General features: G+C 47.3%; 1 pseudogene; it reads left to right on the top strand.

Moving 5' to 3' along the window:
• The first annotated feature begins 18,202 nt into the window (after positions 1–18,202).
• On the top strand, positions 18,203–19,175 carry LOC147193458 (uncharacterized; annotated as a pseudogene).
• The last annotated feature ends 501 nt before the right edge of the window (positions 19,176–19,676 follow it).

Raw genomic sequence — 19,676 nt, forward strand, 5'->3', positions numbered from 1 at the left:
CCTGTAGTATTAATTGATTGTAATTTTATGGGCCATGATTACGTGAGCTGTTCTTGAAAAAAAAACGTATTGCATGTGAATAAAAATGTAAAATAAAGCAAGGAAGAACTTGTCTATAAAACATATTTACTGATGTCTTGCTCTCTGCATCATCAACTTTTGCCATTTGTATGCATTGAGGCTATGCTTCCCACCAGGACTAAAAGTGAGACTCGGTTTTGCATCTTAAAGTAGCGATCGGAATTACAATGACAGTTTTTTGAGCCCCACGAAGCGGAAAAAAAAAAAAAAAGATAACGTCTTGACTAAACAAGACGCAGTATTGTTTTAGTCTCCAAATGTGATGCTGACTGTTTGTATTTCCGGGCTGAACTTTGCTTGCTTTTGCAATTTGTCATTTTCCTGACTGACTGATTTATTTCGATTCCTCAATGTCAACAATGCTATTGAAATATTGTTTAGCTGTTTCCATTTTCAGTCTTGTCCAATGTTACGTCGTTAGGTATTGTAACAAATATATCATGTTGTTGGTCTCACCACCCGTGGGAGGGGTCAAAGGGGTCGGGTGCAATGCGAGCTGGGCGGCAGCCAAAGGCGGGGACCCTGGCGGTCCGATCCTCGGCTGCAGAAGCTAGCTCTTGGGACATGGAATGTCACCTCTCTGGCAGGGAAGGAGCCCGAGCTGGTGTGTGAGGTAGAGAAGCTCCGACTGGATATAGTCGGACTTGCCTCCACACACAGCCTGGGTTCTGGTACTAGTTCTCTCGAGAGGGGTTGGACTCTCTTCCACTCTGGAGTTGCTCATGGTGAGAGGCGCAGAGCAGGTGTGGGCATACTCATTGCCCCCCGGCTCAGTGCCTGTACATTGGGGTTCACACCGGTAGACGAGAGGGTTGCTTCCCTCCGCCTTCGGGTGGGGGGACGGGTCCTGACTGTTGTTTGTGCATATGCACCAAACGGCAGCTCAGCATACCCACCCTTTTTGGAGTCCTTGGAGGGTGTGCTGGAGAGTACTCCTGCTGGGGACTCCCTTGTTCTGCTGGGGGACTTCAATGCTCACGTGGGCAATGACAGTGAGACCTGGAGGGGCGTGATTGGGAGGAACGGCCCCCCCGATCAGAACTCGAGTGGTGTTTTGTTATTGGACTTCTGTGCTCGCCACGGATTGTCCATAACGAACACCTTGTTCAAACATAAGGGTGTCCATATGTGCACTTGGCACCAGGACACCCTAGGCCGTAGTTCGATGATCGACCTTGTGGTTGTATCATCGGATTTGCGGCCGCATGTTTTGGACACTCGGGTGAAGAGAGGGGCGGAGCTGTCAACTGATCACCACCTGGTGGTGAGTAGGCTCCGATGGTGGGGGAAGATGCCGGTCCGTCCTGGCAGACCCAAACGTATTGTGAGGGTTTGTTGGGAGCGTCTGGCAGAATCCCCTGTCAGAAGGAGTTTCAACTCCCACCTCCGACAGAGCTTTTCCCATGTTCCGGGGGAGACGGGGGACATTGAGTCCGAGTGGACCATGTTCCGTGCCTCTATTGTTGAGGCGGCCAATCTGAGTTGTGGCCGTAAGGTGGTTGGTGCCTGTCGTGGCGGCAACCCTCGTACTCGCTGGTGGACACCAGCAGTAAGGGATGCCGTCAAGCTGAAGAAGGAGTCCTATCGAGCCTTTATGGCCTGTGGGACCCCAGAGGCAGCTGACGGGTATCGACTGGCCAAGCGGAACGCAGCTTCGGTGGTCGCCGAGGCAAAAACCCGAGCGTGGGAAGAGTTCGGTGAGGCCATGGAAGCCGACTTCCGGACGGCTTCGAGGAAATTCTGGTCCACCATCCGACGTCTCAGGAGGGGGAAGCAGTGCACCACTAACACTGTGTACAGTGGGGATGGGGCACTGCTGACTTCGACTCGGGACGTTGTGAACCGGTGGGCAGAGTACTTCGAAGACCTCCTCAACTCCACCAACACGTCTTCCTTGGAGGAAGCAGAGTCTGAGGACCCTGAGGTAGGCTCTCCTATCTCTGTGGTTGAAGTCACCGATGTGGTTAAAAAGCTCCTCGGTGGCAGGGCCCCAGGGGTGGATGAGATCCGCCCGGAGTTCCTCAAGGCTCTGGATGTTGTGGGGCTGTCCTGTTTGACACGCCTCTGCAACATCGCGTGGTCAACGGGGAGAGTGCCTCTGGATTGGCAGACCGGGGTGGTAGTCCCTCTTTTTAAAAAGGGGGACCGGAGGGTGTGTTCCAACTACAGAGGGATCACACTCCTCAGCCTCCCTGGTAAGGTCTATTCAGGGGTGCTGGAGAGGAGGGTCCGTCAGGAAGTCGAGCCTCAGATTGAGGAGGAGCAGTGTGGTTTTCGTCCCGGCCGTGGAACAGTGGACCAGCTCTACACCCTTAGCAGGGTCCTCGAGGGTATGTGGGAATTCGCCCAACCAGTCTACATGTGTTTTGTGGACTTGGAGAAGGCGTTTGACCGTGTCCCTCGGGGAGTTCTGTGGGGGGTGCTTCGTGGGTATGGGGTACCGAACCCCCTGATACGGGCTATTCGGTCACTATACCACCGATGTCAGAGTTTGGTTCGCATTGCCGGCAGTAAGTCGGAATCGTTTCCAGTGAGGGTAGGACTCCGCCAAGGCTGCCCTTTGTCGCCGATTCTGTTCATAATCTTTATGGACAGAATTTCTAGGCGCAGCCGAAGCGTTGAGGGCGTCCGTTTTGGTGGCCTCAGTATTGCATCCCTGCTTTTTGCAGATGATGTGGAGCTGTTGGCTCCTTCAAACGGGGCTCTCCAACTCTCACTGGAGCGTTTCGCAGCTGAGTGTGAAGCGGTTGGGATGAAAATCAGCACCTCCAAATCTGAAACCATGGTCCTCAGTCGGAAAAGGGTGGAGTGCCCCCTCCGGGTCGGGGGAGAGATCTTGCCCCAAGTGGAGGAGTTTAAGTATCTTGGGGTCTTGTTCACGAGTGAGGGCAGGAGGGAGCGAGAGATCGACAGGCGGATCGGTGCAGCGTCTGCTGTGATGCGGACGTTGTATCGGTCTGTCGTGGTGAAGAAGGAGCTGAGCCAAAGGGCGAAGCTCTCAATTTACCGGTCGATCTACGTTCCAACCCTCATCTATGGTCACGAGCTATGGGTCGTGACCGAAAGAACGAGATCCCGGATACAAGCGGCCGAAATGAGTTTTCTCCGCAGGGTGTCCGGGCTCTCCCTTAGAGATAAGGTGAGAAGCTCGGTCATCCGGGAGGGGCTCAGAGTCGAGCCGCTTCTCCTCCACATCGAGAGGAGCCAGATGAGGTGGCTTGGGCATCTGATTCGGATGCCTCCTGAACGCCTCCCTGGTGAGGTGTTCCGGGCATGTCCCACCGGGAGGAGACCCCGAGGAAGACCCAGGACACGCTGGAGTGACTATGTCACCCAGCTGGCCTGGGAACGCCTCGGGATCCCCCGGGGAGAGCTGGAAGAAGTAGCTAGGGAGAGGGAAGTCTGGGCTTCCCTGCTAAAGCTGTTGCCCCCGCGACCCGGCCCCGGATAAGCGGTAGAAGATGGATGGATGGATGGATATATCATGTTGTTGGCCAATATTCCAAACTACTTGTTTTTGCAAAATTATGATGTGGTTTTGTGCTGGAGAAATCAGACAACGATAAGACTTAATTGGAATTATATCTTCATTGGATGCAGTGCAGGTTTTCTCATAATGTGTGGTGCCTTAATGGTTTTTAAATTAAACCCCTGTCCCCGACCTCAGCAAAATCCAAGATATGTGGTCTTAATTACAGTCAAGAGGGAACACCCAAAGCGTACCCCCTCAGTTGATGAAACCCTCTTGCCGTAAGATGTAGTTTTAAGTATTTTTGGGGGAGGGGCTTTCTATCAGAACACTAACCAAAATGATTTATTTCTGTCATCACAATTAAGGTCAGTGTACCTGCATTTTTCAAAAACATACAGTATCTTCTATAATGTTTAAAATAGGATAGCTATTCACTTGTCCTGCAATTGGCTGGCAACCGGTTCAGGGTGTCCCCCGCCTACTGCCAGAGGACTGCTGGGATAGGCTCAAGCACCCCCGCGACCCTTGTCAGGATAAAGCGGATCGGATAATGGATGGATGGGTATTCACTTGTCATTGCAAAGTGAATTGTGTGTATGTATGTGTGTGTGTGTGTGTGTGTGTGTTTCTTTTCTACCCCTCATTGTTGAAAAACTCCACAACCGCAAGCAAAGGCTGCAATGCCAACATGTATTCAGAAACGGCAATTAAGAATGACATTGTTTGTTGTACGCCGCACATTAATCACACCTGACATATAGAAAAAATGAATAGGAACAGAGTGACAGGGGGAAAGGAAAGACCAAATTCTGCGTCCAAGAACCATTACCCCTGCCCTAAAAGCGGAAGAGCGCATGGTGATTGTAAAATGCTCAAATGAACAATTCCATTTCATTTAAATGAACATGTTTTGGATTGGCTGCAGCTGCATACCATCCACTTCCTCATGGAAGATTGTCTTTGCCATTCATTTTGTCAATATATGCAGTGACATTCCCCTCATTTCCTGCTGCTATGCATTAACATCACACCCTGGGTAGTTTTAATAAACAATCACTGCTAATCGTTATTCATATCATGCAAGACTGGGCAGAACCGGCAGACAATAGACCGGCCTCTGACCAAGGCAAGCTAATACCCGAGCAAAAACATGGACGGACTGAATAAAGGGCAGTCAATAAATTCAGTCTGCTGCAGAAGCCTTGGATTTACTGCCACACAAACAATCAGGTTATGCAACTTTTTCATCAGCGGTCCGCCATCTGAAGTTGTAAAGAAAAGTTGCGTAAAATATTTTGCTCTTAGAGCAACATGGTCAAGTAGAAGTGATAACGCCTGCCTGTGTGTTAAGAGGCTCTTCGACCAAATCCCTCAGTGTGGATTTTGCTTCCTGGGCTTGCGCGGATTTTCCCTGTGTAATTCTGGCTTCCTCCCAGATTCCAAAAACACATGCATGTTGAAGGTTAACTTTATTTTCCAATTCGTTTATGCTCACGAGGGTGATGGGGGGTGCTGGAGCCTATCACAGCTGTCTTCGGGAAGTAGGCAGGGGACACCCTGAACCGGTTGCCAGCCAATCACAGGGCACACGGAGACGAACAACCATCCACGTTCACACCCACACCTCGGGATAATTTAGAGTGTTCAATCAGCCTGCCATGCATGTTTTTGGAATGTGGGAGGAAACCGGAGTACCCGGAGAAAACCCATGCAGGCCCGGGGAGAATATGCAAACTCCACATAGAGAGGCTGGAGCTGGGATTGAACCGGTACCTCTGCACTGTGAGGTTGACGCGCTAAGCACTGGACCACCGGGCCACCCAGGTTAATTTTTGATTTATTGTCCAATCTCTCGGAGGCGCAGGACAGTAACAAAAAAGTATTATTCAATGCAGCACTTTCAGAAATACAGAATCTAACATCACTTTGGTCTATTAATAGGTGGATCAACTTATACATGATATCTATAGGTGTCGTAGTATATTTGGTCCCAACAGATAGGATCAGCGGGTATGCTCTCAGAGTACTTTTTGTATGGATGTTGATGTGCAAGTGAGACTTAAAAAGCCTGTGCCCACATCAAAATTAGTGCTGGTACACACGTGCTCCTGAGAAGGCGCAACCATCACACACAGATTCTTCTTCGATGAATGCCGTGGCCAAAACGTTGAAAACAGTCCACATCGGGTCCACACAAAGAACAACAAACACCATATGACAAAAGGCAAAAACGACAAAAAAGCAGAGCTCTTGCAGACGGCTGCCAACTACAGCACCATCTTTGTGTATATATAGCAAGTTAACTGAGATGGCGGTGACAATGCTCATGTACACAACCAGACTATTTATTTTTCGTGTTGAGCCATTCTTCCTGGAAAAGATTTAATCTGACGCGCAAAAAATGGGCAATGTGGTAAAGTGGCTTGATCAATTTAAGTGGATACAATTGTACTGGAAAGCGTCAATAGCTACATGGTGGCCCTGCCGCTTTCGTCTTCTGTGCAACTCAGGCGGCTGACAGGGTGTGTGCCAACCCCGTCTGACACAGATTTGGGGCACTTTCACTGCATTTTTTTCCTCCCAAGTACAGGAACTTGTCAGTGATGAGATTACGTGATTTTTGCAAGCTGAAAGTCACTGTATGGTACTGGTACCCCCTACTTGGTGCAACACTAACTCTTAGTTTTGTAGAACGCTGTGAAAGGTTCTGAGGGAACCTTTTCCCGATTCTTTTATCTTTAATGCTCACTATTGTAACAACTACAAGAGATCTCCTTTTAGTGAAGTCAAGCCCGCAACCTTTTTTACCCCTCAACAATCCTGGCCTTGTTCACACCCCCACAGGAAACAGGGCATGTTTATGACAAGACAATCCTCCCTTGTATCACACGCTCAAAATTCTAGCAAGAATACTGGATTTGTCCAGATTATAAATCACTCCACAGTGTAGGTCACACTAGCCATAAAATGCATGATAAAGAAGAAAACAATACTAATAAGTCACACTGAAGTATAAGTCAGATTTCTTTGGGAAATGTATTTGATAAAATCCAACACCAACAACAGACATGTCTTTAAGGGGGGGAAAAATAGAGAACAACAGGCTGAATATGTGTAGGATATGCTATCGTGACATGATGCATAAACAACGAACTAAGAACATGCCTGGTATGTTTACGTAACATATGAAGAGTTATTCAGATAACTAGAGCATAAAGAATATGCGAACAAGTTGACCAAACTTTCAGTGTCACTCCGAATCATTAAATCCACTGAAATCTTCATCCTCTGTGTCACTTTAAACAAGATTGCCAACTCCGGATCAGAAAATGGATGGATGGATAAATGTACTGTTATTGTAATTCTCTCATTAAATTTGTACACACCTGAAATAATTCAAGCTGTAAGCTTATTATTATAAGAGCAGCTGCTTGCTGGAGTGATCTGCTGTAATTTACACATGGTCTGATTAGACAACTAATCACGACGACTGTTGATGACAAATCGAATAGCATAATAATCGGATGTCGCAGCCCAACTTCGCTCATCCTCTGCTGGTTTTCTCATCATCACTTCATTTCACTTTAGTATCATGTGTGCCCAAGCCTTCAGCTGCTCTGCGCCCAGTCTATTTCCCTTCACACATTATATAGACAGACTAGCTTTCAACATCCAAAACCCAAATCAAATCTCATCTGTTCAAATTCGCTCACTCTCACCGGATACATTGCATTGCATCTGTTTATTTTGTTTTCACTGATTTACCATTTGTTGACATAATGGTCACCTGCTTAGCATGTACGCCTCACAGTGCACAGTAGCAAAGTTTGATTGCAGGCCCTGGCCTTCCTGTGTGGAGTTTGCATGTTCTCCCCGTGCCTACGTGGGGTTTCTCTGGGTACTTTGGTTTCCTCCCACATTCCAAAAACATGCACGGCAGGTTAATGGAACACACTAAATTGTCACTAAGTGTGAGCGTGGATGGTTGTTCATCTATGTGCACCCTGAGAATGGCTGGCAACCAGTTCAGTGTCCGAAGACAGCTGGGATAGACTCCAGCATGCCTGCGACCCTTGTGAGGATAAGCGGATTCGAAAATGTCTCTATGATCACGATTATAATCAAAATTGAGACAGATAGGTTATCACAGACAACACAAAATACACAAACAGATAATATAGACATGGAGGTAAATATGACACTAACACAAATCAAATTGCATCAAAATAAAATGAAACCAGAATGAAAATAAAAATGGCATGGAAACAAAAGGGAGGTCTATCAATCTACAGAAACATTTGACAAAATAAATCTGTTTTCAGGCGTCCAAGGATTCGGAATATTTAACAGATTGTGGAAGATGGTTTCATCGAGTCGGGGCTAAAAATACAAGTGCACGATGACTTTTTGATTTATGGTTTGTGAGCGGGATGGAGAGAAGGCCAAAGTTTCTGGAGCGAAGAGGTTGTGTCGTGGAATGCAGAAGAAGGAGCTCACAGATGGAGGAAGCGACAAGGTCATGTCATGCTTTGGAAGTAATTAAAAGCATATGATAATAGAGTCGGAATTTTACTGGAAGCCATTGGAGGATGCAAGATCAGGTGTAATGTGGCTCTTGTTCCAAATCTACCTACTAAATTTTACAGAAACTGTAAGCAATAACAACAGTCTGACTGGGGCATGTGTGGAGGGATTTATGGTGATCATAAAGGGAAATTTATTTATTTATTTTTAATGAATGAAGCTCTGGTGTGCTCACACCGATGGTGGCACACACATCAACTACTTGAACTTATTTTGATCCACTTCCATGTCACCTTGTGGTGGAATACTTCAGTGTGTTAAATATAAGGAGTGCAGTTGTTCTTTGAATTCTATTTATTTTGCTTATTTAATACTGTATGAAACGTACAGTATTCCATTACAAAGCATATTCAGTCGTGCTTATTTTTATGGAAGACGACAGAAAAAACTGTGGCGCAATATTTACTTTCGATTTGGACCATTGTGGAAAATAATTTAATTGCAATTGTTTTTACCCACAAAATTATACATTTTTTTTTCAAGGTTCAAAAGCATTTTATTTCTAATACATTTTCCACAATGAATCATTATTCAGACAAACAACATGAGATGTATTGTGAACTATTGGATACTAAGGGAAAGGAAAAAACATTTTTTATTCATTAAGACAACACTTTACTTCAATTACATGTATGAACCAAATATTTTGACGCGCAGGTTGGTAAACGTTTACTACAACAAGATAATTCTGCCTGTGTGGTGTAAACAAATATATACACTGTAAATCAGACACAAACTAAAGTACAGATTCCAACAATAATGCATCCATCCATCCATCCATCCATCTTCTACCGCTGATCCGGGGCCGGGTCGCGGGGGCAGCAGCTTGAGCAGGGAAGCCCAGACTTCCCTCTCCCTAGCCACTTCTTCCAGCTCTCCCCGGGGGATCCCGAGGCATTCCCAGACCAGCTGGGTGACATAGTCTCTCCAGCGTGTCCTGGGTCGTCCTCGGGGTCTCCTCCCGGTGGGACATGCCCGGAACACCTCACCTGGGAGGCGTTCAGGATGCATCCGAATCAGATGCCCAAGCCACCTCATCTGGTGTCTCTCGATGTGGAGGAGAAGCGGCTCGACTCTGAGCCCCTCCCGGATGACCGAGCTTCTCACCTTATCTCTAAGGGAGAGCCCGGACACCCTGCGGAGAAAACTCATTTCGGCCGCTTGTATCCGGGATTTCGTTCTTTCGGTCACGACCCATAGCTCGTGACTATAGATGAGGGTTGGGACGTAGATCGACCGGTAAATTGAGAGCTTCGCCCTTTGGCTCAGCTCCTTCTTTACCATGACAGACCGATACAAAGTCCGCATTACAGCAGACACGGCACCGATCCGCCTGTCGATCTCTCGCTCCCTCCTGCCCTCACTCGTGAACAAGACCCCAAGATACTTAAACTCCTCCACTTGGGGCAAGATCTCCTCCCTGACCCAGGCACTCCGCCCTTTTCCGACTGAGGAATATTGTTTCAGATTTAGAGGTGCTGATTTTCATCCCAACCGCTTCACACTCAGCTGCAAAACGCTCCAGTGAGAGTTGGAGAGCCCTGCTTGAAGGAGCCAATAGTACCACATCATCTGCAAAAAGCAGAGATGCAGTACTGAAGCCACCAAAACGGACCCCCTCAACGCTTCGGCTGCGCCTACAAATTCTGTCCATAAAGGTTATTAACAGAATCGGCGGTCAAAGGGCAGCCTTGGCAGAGTCCTACCCTCACTGGAAAGGATTCCGACTTACCGGCAATGCGAACCAAACTCTGACATCGGTGGTATAGTGACCGAACAACCCGTATCAGGGGGTTCGGTACCCCATACCCACGAAGCACCCCCCACAGAACTCCCCGAGGGACACGGTCAAACGCCTTCTCCAAGTCCACAAAACACATGTAGACTGGTTGGGTGAATTCCCACATACCCTCGAGGACCCTGCTAAGGGTGTAGAGCTGGTCCACTGTTCCACGGCCGGGACGAAAACCACACTGCTCCTCCTCAATCTGAGGCTCAACTTCCTGATGGACCCTCCTCTCCAGCACCCCTGAATAGACCTTACCAGGGAGGCTGAGGAGTGTGATCCCTCTGTAATTGGAACACACCCTCCGGTCCCCCTTTTTAAAAAGAGGGACCACCACCCTGGTCTACCAATCCAGAGGCACTCTCCCCGCTGACCACGCAATGTTGCAGAGGCGTGACAACCAGGACAGCCCCACAACATCCAGAGCCTTGAGGAACTCCGGGCGCATCTCATCCACCCCTGGGGCCTTGCCACCGAGGAGCTTTTTAACCACATCGGTGACTTCGACCACAGAGATAGGAGAGCCCACCTCAGAGTCCCAGACTCTGTTTCCTCCAAGGAAGGTGTGCTGGTGGAGTTTGAGGAGGTCTTCGAAGTACTCTGCCCACCGGCTCATAACGTCCCGAGTCGAGGTCAACAGCGCCCCATCCCCACTGTACACAGTGTTCGTGGTGCACTGTTTCCCCCTCCTGAGACGTCGGATGGTGGACGAGAATTTCCTCGAAGCCGTCCGGAAGTCGGCTTCCATGGCCTCACCGAACTCTTCCCACACCCGAGTTTTTGCCTCAGCGACCACCGAAGCTGCATTCCGCTTGGCCAGTCGATACCCGTCAGCTGCCTCTGGGGTCCCACAGGCCATAAAGGCCCGATAGGACTCCTTCTTCAGCTTGACGGCATACCTTACTGCTGGTTTCCACCAGCGAGTACGGGGGTTGCCGACACGACAGGCACCAACCACCTTACGGCCACAACTCAGATTGGCCGCCTCAACAATAGAGGCGCGGAACATGGTCCATTCGGACTCAATGTCCCCCGAATCCCCCGGGACATGGGAAAAGCTCTTGTCAGAGGTGGGAGTTGAAACTCCTTCTGACAGGGGATTCCGCCAGATGCTCCCAACAAACCCTCACAATACATTTGGGTCTGCCAGGTCGGACCGGCATCTTCCCCCACCATCGGAGCCTACTCACCACCAGGTGGTGATCAGTTGACAGCTCTGCCTCTCTCTTCACCCGAGTGTCCAAAACATGCAGCCACAAATCCGATGATACTACAACCAAAAAGTCAATTATCGAACTGCGGCCAAGGGTGTCCTGGTGCCAAGTGCACATATGCACACCCTTATGTTTGAACAAGGTGTTCGTTATGGACAATCTTTGGCGAGCACAGAAGTCCAATAACGAAACACCACTCGAGTTCTGCTCGGGGGAGCCGTTCCTCCCAATCACGCCCCTCCAGGTCTCACTGTCGTTGCCCATGTGAGTATTGAAGTTGCCCAGCAGAACAAGGGAGTCCCCAGCAGCAGTACTCTCCAGCACACCCTCCAAGGACTCCAAAAAGGGTGGGTACGCTGAACTTCTGTTGGGTACATACGCACAAACAACAGTCAGGACCCGTCCCCCGACCCGAAGGCGGAGGGAGGCAACCCTCTCGTCTACCGGTGTGAACCCCGATGTACAGGCACTGAGCAAATAGTATGCCCACACCTGCTCTGCGCCTCTCACCGTGGGCAACTCCAGAGTGGAAGAGAGTCCAACCCCTCTCGAGAGAACTGGTACCAGAACCCGGGCTGTGTGTGGAGGTAAGTCTGACGATATCCAGTCGGAACTTCTCTACCTTGCACAGCAGCTCGGCTCCTTCCCCAACGGCTCCTCCATGAGCACCTTACCATGGTGGAGGGGTTTGTGTGTCCCAATGATCCTAGGAGCTAAGTTGTCTGGGGCTTTATGCCCCTGGCAGGGTCACCCATGGCAAACAGGTCCAAGGTGAGGGTCTAGACAAAGCATGGTTCAAAAGACCCCTTATGAAGAATTAAACAAATAGACTTCAGTTTCCCTTGCCCGGACGCGGGTCACCGGGGCCTCCCTCTGGAGCCAGGCCTGGAGGTGGGGCTCGTTGGCGAGCGCCTGGTGGCCGGGCCTGAAGAGACAACGTGGGTCCCCCTTCTCAGTACAGTGTGAGCAACAATAATGCAAACATATATATATGTAGCGTTACCAATTCCAACATATCACTTTGTTTCATGAAACATGAAATGTAAACTCCGCTTCTCACTCAACTTATTACACAGACGGATAAAGAAATGAAACATACATGATGCTTACTGATCTCCACTTAGGTACATCACACACACTCATGGCTAGGAAATGTCAGATAATGCCTGCTGATGAACTAACATCTCTCTCACAGACAAAGATAGTAAATACGATATGATAGTTTGTGCTGTGGGACAAATGATTCCAAATACAGGGTGGTTCATCAGTCTGTGTCAATTTACGTTCCCATTTCAATGACTGTTGAAGTTATGCACGCTCAACTTATATTTCCTCAAAGCTATTGATCTTAAAATTTTGTCGCAAAAAAGAAACATATCTGTCTGGTACATCTGTCAGTTGGCTGACAAAGGACAACCATGGCAAGCTCTAACCCTTATTTTTGTTTCGTACAGAGGGACAAACAATAATCAGGAATCATCGCCTCCACCCAAAGGCAGAGGGAATTTCCCCTCTCGCCCACTGGGGTGAATCACAATGTACAGGCACCTAGCTGGAGGCCAATAAATATAATAACACCTGCTCAAGCTCTTTCCCTGCTAGAGAGGTGACTTTTCACATCCCTCGAACTATCCTCTGCAACTATGGATCAGACAGTCATTGTCCCTGCCTTAAGCCACACAAAAAACAAAAAATTAAAAAAAAAACGTATTTTCCACCCTAAAGGCACACCCTATCGCATTCGATTTTCTCAAAAGCAAGCAGTGCGCTTAATAATCCAATGCACCTTATATATAATAATAATACATTTTATTTATAAGCGCCTTTCAAGACACCCAAGGACACTTTACAATAACAAAAAACACAAAACAATACGGGTTGAGCAGCGGCAACCAAAACGCGCCAGCGTTCACTCAACCCGGAAGTCAGAAAGAAACCACAAGGGAGGGAGGGGGAGAAAAAAAACATGCTCAAACTACCCGACGTAAGACGTTCAAGTCCTTATGTAGTGGAGGTGGGGTAGTGTGATACTGAGCCCTGGTCAAGTCAAACCTTAATTTATAATAATAATAATAATAATAATAACAATACATTTCATTTATAAGCGCCTTTCAAAACACTCAAGGACACTTTACAATCAAAACAAGAACAATAAAACCACAGATAGAATTGTAAATAATAAAAGGAGAGATTAATTTAAGCTGAATATGCGATAGTTGACGCCGGCAACAACGCCGTCGCAAGGAGCACGAGCCGACCCAGCCAGGCCGGCCAACACGCCGTGGTCCGCAGATCGGCCGCCGTTTCTGCCCTTGTCTATCTGTCGCTGTGTGCCCTGCGATTGGCTGGCAACCGGTTCAGGGTGTCCCCCGCCTACTGCCCGAAGACGGCTGGGATATGCTCCAGCACCCCCCGCGACCCTTGTGAGGATAAAGCAGATCGGAAAATTGATGGATAAATAAACAGATAAATAAATACAAAAATAAATTGATTAAAATAAATAAATAAATACATTTTAAAAAGGGGTATTTGAAATGGTGAAAAACTAGTTCGGGCTTTACAGGTGTTCAACAATTATGATAGGTTGATTATTTTTAGTTATCATACATTCGCTCATTATTAATGTTATTATGAATGTTTTATTGATATTGATTGATTGATTGTTTATGCTCGCAAAGAACGCTTATGCCTGCAATGATAATTTGATTATGCTTGCAAAGAAGAACGCTTATGCCTGCAATCATTAATTGAAGAATGCTTATGCTTTTAAAGATATAATGCTTTTAATCATTATATACTCACATTTATAATCAAGAATGCTTAGTGCACCGTGTGGCAGTTTAGGGACGCAACCACCTTTTCGAGGACGTGGTTGGGATGAGATAAGTATTAAGACTAAACAGGAGCAAGGTTGGACAGTGGATGGAGCCATCAACACCAGCTGCAATGTGATGTTTTTGTAAAAACATGCATGGCCGACTGATTAAACACGCTAAATATTCCCTAGGTGTGAGTGTGAGTGTGCATGGTTGTTCGTCTCTGTGTGCCCTGCGATTGGCTGGTAACCGGTTCAGGGTGTCCCCCGCCTACTGCCCGAAGACGGCTGGGATAGGCTCCAGCACCCCCCGCGACCCTAGTGAGGATTAAGCGGTTCGGAAAATGAATGAATGAATGAATGAAAGCACACATGTTCGTAATTTACACTCACATACACACACATAGTCAAACAAGTTCAGTGTGTCTTCAACAGCCCCCACCCTTTAGGTTGGACACACCTATGTAGTAGATTTCCCAATAAATGAGGGGGTGAAGGGGGAGATTGTTAGGGTGACGTGCAGAGAACTGAAATCCAACACTTCTCCTCGTTCCCTCCTGGAACCAGAATTGAGTCTCCTGTCTCCTCCTTTTGTTTTATGTCTAAATGTCAAATTGATGTACCTGTGGCCTGACAAATCACATATTCAAATGTATGTATTTTTTGCTCTCTGCTGGGAAACAAATCGCAGAATTTATCCTACAGGGTCTTTAATGATTTCTCACAACAATTATCAGCAATAATTTGACAGGGTAGAAAGCAGATACATTTCCAAATGCAATGCTTTTGTTAAGATTTTTAAATGATGACTTCTACGATCTTCCTTGGAAATCATCATGTCCCATCCATGGTGATTTGGAGATTAGGCCCATAGGCTACACATGTAATTTCTTGGGGGCTACCTGGCTCCATGTTGGTGACCTTGGAATGACTTTGTTTTCTATGCAAGAAAATTCTTGCAAAATCAAGACTCACATGATGTTGCTGCATTTTTGGTTAATCATCGCCTCACACATCAGACTTTTCTCTGAGGCTGCAAGGATGAAAACATGAAGTTTCTGTGAAAATATTACAAACATGTGCTTGGGAGAATGAAACTTTTCAAAGCTAAAACTAATTTAAAACTAGAAATCTGCCAGTGTGTAGTCCCTGTCTCCCCTAAAATGATCACTGAGGAAACTCAGTTTCAAGCCGCAACTCGGAGAGTGTTCAATGATCACGGCATTGAAGCTGTCTTCGAATCAGCTCAAACAAAAGAAAACTAGATAACTCATGGAAAATTTTTGAAACGATATGGCTCTGTCAGGCAGGCTCCTAGAAAGCTGAAAAGGAACACTATGCTAACAATGTTGATTGACCTTTTACCTTAGAAAATTAGCTTTTTTTTTAATCAAGTCTGACATTATATTTTTGGTTCCAGAGTTCAACAACATAGATTCATCTAACAAAAGATGATAGTTCTCCTTTGAGCAAAATTGTATCATGTTTAAAGTTTCATTTAATTTGGGCACATCTAACCCCCCAAATGCCTGTGCACAAAGGCGCCGGCCACCTGGCCGGAGGGCTCTTGAAGTCCACAATTAGCACGTCAATGCAGGTGGGCAATCACGGGGGAGAGGGTGAAACTCGGTCACAAAAGGGAAATGAATAAGTCGGGAACAGCGGTTGAACAACAAAAGACGAGTTGAGAACACCCGTCGCGCCCAGGCGACATTGGCCATCCGCAAAGTCTGCTACATGTTAATTCAATGTAGACCAGACAGAAAAGGCGCCAACGTACTGGTGGTTCAATGTTTAAAAACAGGTAACCAATCACTACTGAGGGGCCGGACCGGGGGTGCGGTATGCAAATATCGGGGGCAGTGTTTTCCTTGTATGTTACAATAAAAGTCTGAATTGGCGGGAAGGGAACTCGAGAGTGTGATCGTGGAGCAAGTAAACCGTCGTTCGCTCTCAGATCCGCTCCCGCCGATATTGAAGACAATTTTCCTGTGTGCCGAGTCATTTCTTTAACTTTGTCCGAGAAAATCTCTGACAGAAACTTGGCGTTGTCGGCAGGATGATGCGCTTGTTCGAACGGATTTGAGCTTGTTTGTTGGACTCTCCGATTTCCTCCGGTGGACAATCCGTGGCTGATCGCGCGTTTTGCGCCTCCGAAGCCAACCAGACCTCGTGGAGACTTTTCCTGAAGGAGCCAGCCGCGCACCGACGCCGTGGGGAACGAGCAAACGCCATCATCTAGCGGACCTGGGTTCAGCTCGGCATCGGGACGATTGTCGGAAAAATAAGGTCAGTCGGCGTGGCGTGGTTGAGTAACCGTTGCGTAGTCGGTTCTCTCCACTGAGTGACGGAATTAGACGAGTTAATGCCGAAAACGGAGTAGGCAAGCTCGAGTACCGTTTCGTGGTTAACGGTACGGGGGAAATTAGATTCCCACGGGACACAGAGCCCAAGCACATTTGTGAGAGCATCGGCTCATTTAGATACCGTTTCTTGCGAAGCATCAACGGTAAGGAAGCGCTGCCTTCCTGCAGAGGTTGACCACCTCGGCGTTGTGTGCGTCTAACGTTGTATGCGTATGTTACGCGTATCGTTTTTGTGTTAGGGCATAAGTGTGATTGGCGATCACGCTATTGTGGTAACGTAACCCATATAAACTCCGGCGCGGGCACGTACTGTTTGTTTTCGGGTAACGACACAGATCTAGATTGCAATTTTTTTTCTTTGTGTAAAATACCTGTAAACGCTTCCAGCTGTTGCTAGGCAACATGGCGACACGGAAGTCCTCGGGCTGCTGGCGATTGGGCGGAATGCAACAAACGACAGCACGTCACGATGTAGAAGCGTTTGTCGAAAACACACGATCGGCTGAAATTGACTACAGAGTGTCTACGCAATTCCTGAAAAAGTGGAAAAAGAAATACGGATTCTCGGGAAACGTTAATGATTGCGATGAATTGGAAACAGTGTTGGGCAAATTATCGCTGAAAGACAAAGAAAAACGAAAAAATAATGAACACGGAAAACAATGGTATAAGGGTAAATATGTATTGAAAAGGCCAAACGAATACGAGCTAAAAAGACGAACGACAAACGCCGAAAGCCGGATGAGGATGTAATTGCAGCTACTGCTGCTACGCAACCATTAACCTCTCCAGCGGCCGCCGTTTCGGGAGAGCTGTACCCTTCCCCCCACATTCGCAACCGACGAGAGAAAATAATTCAGTACCCCCTCCGTCCTGGGGAACGAATCAAACTCCCTTTACATCTCCCGATCAAACTACCAGACATGATTGGAGTAAAGATAACCCTGTACAAGCTTACCCCATGGTTGAGATGCCGGGGGCTGGGGGGGAGGGATCGATACACCTCTACCGGCCATGGATGGCGGCCAAATTTCGAGACATCGCCGCGTCTCTTCCAAAACCGAAGGACGACCCGGACGAGTTTGTGAGAGAATTATCGGATTTGGTCCACAGTCACAGGCTTAACGCGAGTGAACTTTTGAAATTGCTCTCATTAACTACCAGTTCTAAGTTTGGCACAGATGTGGGCAACTTTAATGGTAAAAAAGCTGCGGGAGGTTATTTGTGTTATGATGAACTCACGCAGCTAGGGGGACCCCTTGACCAAATTATGGAACGTTGCGCCAAGGCATACCAGCGGACGCAAGATCCAAAACAAATTGCCACATGCATCCAGAAGGCTGACGAAACTACGGACAATTTTATTCCATCGTCTGCGAACAGTGTTCAAAATACACGGCGGTATCCCTGAGACACAGTCAGACTTGTTCAATTCGTATTTAAAACAGCATTTGCTAAACCAAGCACATCCTGATGTTACCCAATATGTTAAAAGACATAATTTGAATTGGCCAACATGTCTGATCGATGAGGTTTTGAATTACACACGGAATTTCAAGCCACTCGAGAACAAGAAAAAGAAGAATGAGAGTCACGTGACCAACATTTATTATGCTGCAAAAAACCCACACGCACACAGGAAAACACCTGGTTCTCCTTATAAAGGTAATAAACAAATAAGGTCGTTTGCTCCCTTCAAATTAACCCCTAGGGACCAAAAACGTTTTGTTGAAGGCAGATGTTTCCTTTGTGGGCAAAAGGGTCACATGGTGAAAGAATGTAGACAACAGTGGAAGGACAGGTGCGTGCGGGAGAGTGATAGTAGCACGGGGAGCTCCTCATCAGATGAGACGGCTAACACGGAATAAAACAGAGGAGGTAGCTATGACAGCGGTAAAGGCCTCTGCGCCTTTGTTCGAATCGCCTACCTCAAGTGAGGACGAAGGCGACATTTCAGCCGGTAGCAATCATGTTTACGACACAGAAAACTCCCTGATGAGATTTCAAACCTCGTCCATAACTAAACCGGAAATGACGTTGTTGGTCGAAGGAATCCCGACCGTCTTCTTTGTTGACACGTCCGCCAATATCACTGTTCTCGGTCGTTAGGATTGCGATTCTGTGAGGCCAGGCGACGGCAAAATCCGCATGAAAGGAGCACACGGCTCCGTGCAGTCTCTGACGTTATCGCAAACAGTAACCATTGCTTCCCCCACAGAGCCAAATCGGAAGGCACTCGTCGAAGCTGCGCTAAATTCTCGCTGTCCACACAATTTATTGGGAGGAGATGCTCAAAGGCAACTCGGGATTTACACCATTGTAAATCACCAGGGCCAGGTTGAAGTCCATATGGGGAATAGTCAAGATGATGCTCGCTATTTTTGGATGCTCGATTTACCGAACGATGATGTAACTCGGAGTTCCGAATGTCTAGTTCGATTGGCAGGTACCAAATTAAAGCCAGAAGGTAACGTGCAAACGGCGAACAACCTGCACGTGACCATAAGACGTAAGCAGACACCGGGACCAAACCCGGACTACACGAAAGTTTTTTTGGGCCTGGAACCCCAGGGTATTGTCCTTGAACACGTGTATTGGAAAGATCAGTGGTGTTTCGCCACAGCGCGGGTGGGAAGTGCGGTCAAGCCCCTCCCCTCACCCGGGCAACACATTTACATACCGCTCGGCAAACCAGAGCAATGTGAGTGGAAAAACATGAATAACCTTGCCAGCTCCGTTCCAAACCACCTGTGGAGCCCCTCCCCCGCCAATCCGGGTTGCGAGGAAACAGGATGGCTGGGTGCGTCAATACATCAATTGGAACGTGATGACTACTCTGGCCGTTCATTTCAGCTGACAAATTGCAGTCACACGTGACATACTAGCAATGGAGGCACAGAACACAACACATGATGATCTGAAATCAAGACAAATTTCTGCTCTTTTTATCCCCCCACTACACACACACACGATTTAAACAAGTTACCCTGTGCCATCGTACAGTGAAACTCCTCTGCAACGAAATCATGTTTGCAGCAAGAAATTTTTCACAACAGGGGGTTTTTCATTGTTGCAAATTTGATCTCAGATGTAAACACACACACACACACACACACAATCGTATGGGTACTCTTTATTTTTATTTCAATAGTGCATACGTATGAGCACACACTTATTTGACACTTCATATTGTCAGTGTAGAAAGAAAAAAAGGGAAAGAAATTGCGAAATTTACGATCAGCATTCACTTTCACTTCCATCAATTTCTTGGATAATGTCTTTTATTTTGCTTGCTCCATCTTTCATTTTGATCACTTTTACCCTCTCTTCTAGCATCAGAGCTATTCTTGTCTTAGCT

Source organism: Hippocampus guttulatus, chromosome 15 (genome assembly GCF_054856545.1).
Source record: "Hippocampus guttulatus isolate MCC_2025c chromosome 15, RoL_Hgut_1.0, whole genome shotgun sequence".
In the NCBI taxonomy this organism is placed as follows: domain Eukaryota; kingdom Metazoa; phylum Chordata; class Actinopteri; order Syngnathiformes; family Syngnathidae; genus Hippocampus; species Hippocampus guttulatus.